The following is a 2,044-nucleotide window of genomic DNA, read 5'->3' on the forward strand; positions in this document are numbered from 1 at the left end:
CGCGGCGCGGCGCGGTGTGCGCTTTGCTGTTTAGACAACCGATCCGTCGATAATCGATATCCGCTGATTCTGGATAATTCAGGATGTCAAATGCGCGTCGCTAGATCAAAGGCCTTGTGCGTATGTGCGTGCGTCGTGCAGCGTGCGTGCAGGGAGCGTCGTCGAAACCGGCATCCTGGACACGGAGCCCGCGCGAAACGCGCGCGTCGCATCTATTTTTCCCGACTGTACCACCACTGTCGTCTGCGGCTGTGTCAATAGGAGCCAATCTAAGTACATATGCACACACATACGTAATGCTGCTCGGCGCACACTGCGACACTCGTGATGCAATCGTGTGCCTCGTGCTTCGCGCAGTTTCGACATTCTCTTTGTCCCGCGCTATGCGCAAAGTGTGCTAACCAATTCCGCGATCGGACGTGATCGATCGATCGATCGATCGATCGATCTGTCGATGTGGGTCTGAAATTTTAATCGCCGGTGCCTTGCGATCTCGACCCCGATTCCTAAATCGCATCCGAAACATCCAACGAGATGGCGACTACGATTTAGTGGTCGATTCGCGCGAGAGTACCGCCGACGTATCTGTCGTTCTCGTGTTTTCTGAGACTTTATGCGAACCATGAGAGAGATAAGATAAGCGTGCGCGGATCCAGGATCAAGGTGACGAAGATAGCATCGTGACTTTGGACGGCATCGCGTGCCGGAAAAAAACTGACGCGCCTTGCGTGTTATCGGAAAAATATACTGCGTACCATTCTTACGAATGAATGTGAAAATTTTCAGCGCTTCGAAGCACGAAAAACTCGTAACTCGTTCGAAATATCCGTATTTCTCCCGTGAAAGTATCTACGAGGAAGTCGTAATCGTATTAAATTTAATTTTTAAAAGCGCTCGTTGTCAAATCGCGACGACATAAAATGTCTTCAGAGGAGCGAGTAGTCTTTAAATATTTGCAAATCCTTTTTAATCGGTTAAATTGACGGCGAAGAAAGAACGAAATAATTCATTAGGCGCGCTGTACGACACGCTGATATAAAGATGACGATGAAAATACGAAGACGAAGCATAGCACACGGTTAGGAATTTTGCAACATCGATGAAGCACAATTAATTTTCTTTTTAATGATTTTCGAACGAACGAATAATTCAGGATTATAAATGTGAGCGAACGAATCTCGTTTATTTAGCAGCAAAGCCCATCGCGGGCAGTTCCGGGCAATGACGAGAGTCATGAAAGATGGCAGACGCCGGTCGATGATCGCGAATATTTTTGCCTGCGCAGTCAGTACTTTCTACCTCGTATATATTTGCCGTAAAGTACGAGGGGGATGGGCAGGGGGACGGCGAAATATATACATATAGGAAGATCGTTAATCAAAGCGACTGTGAGCTCTGGTCCGGGATACCCGGCCGGTGGAGCGAACGGCGAGTTTTGCCATTTTTGGGGGGGAAAATTTTCCGCGGAAATCATTGACGTCGCCCGGGTCATCGACGAGCTCTACCCGGCGGACCGAACAGCTACACGACACGCATACGAAGGTACATATCTGTATGTGTGTATGTGTGTCTGTGTATGTGTGTATGTGTGTGTGTGTGTGTGTACCAGGATACACAACGTGGGAGGCCTGTGTCTCGTATATCGGGGTGGTAGTTCCCGCAGAGAACGGCGTGCGACGGCCTCCCATTGGCCTCCCATTGGCCGGTCCGGGGGTGGCTCGCTGCAGTCATCGATTCAGGCAGTCATTGGCTGACTCGGCCCCGGCCGCCATTTTGAATGACTCCGGGATCAATACGCGGGGTGCGGAAAAAAAAGTGCATGCAGGCCCACCGCTGCCCCCGGTTCCCTCGGCCGTATCTCACAACCGTTCTATCTCCGTTCGCACGCCACCATCGCTCTCCCTCGCTCTCTCTCTCTCTCTCTCTCTCTCTCTATCTATCAACCGGTTCATGCAACCACCGACACCGTTGCACCACCTCCTCTTTCCACCCAGGGCACCCTAACGCCTTTCCGCCGCCGACTACCCTCCCCCGCCCCCCGCCT

Source organism: Trachymyrmex septentrionalis, unplaced genomic scaffold (genome assembly GCF_001594115.1).
Source record: "Trachymyrmex septentrionalis isolate Tsep2-gDNA-1 unplaced genomic scaffold, Tsep1.0 scaffold7, whole genome shotgun sequence".
NCBI lineage: Eukaryota > Metazoa > Arthropoda > Insecta > Hymenoptera > Formicidae > Trachymyrmex > Trachymyrmex septentrionalis.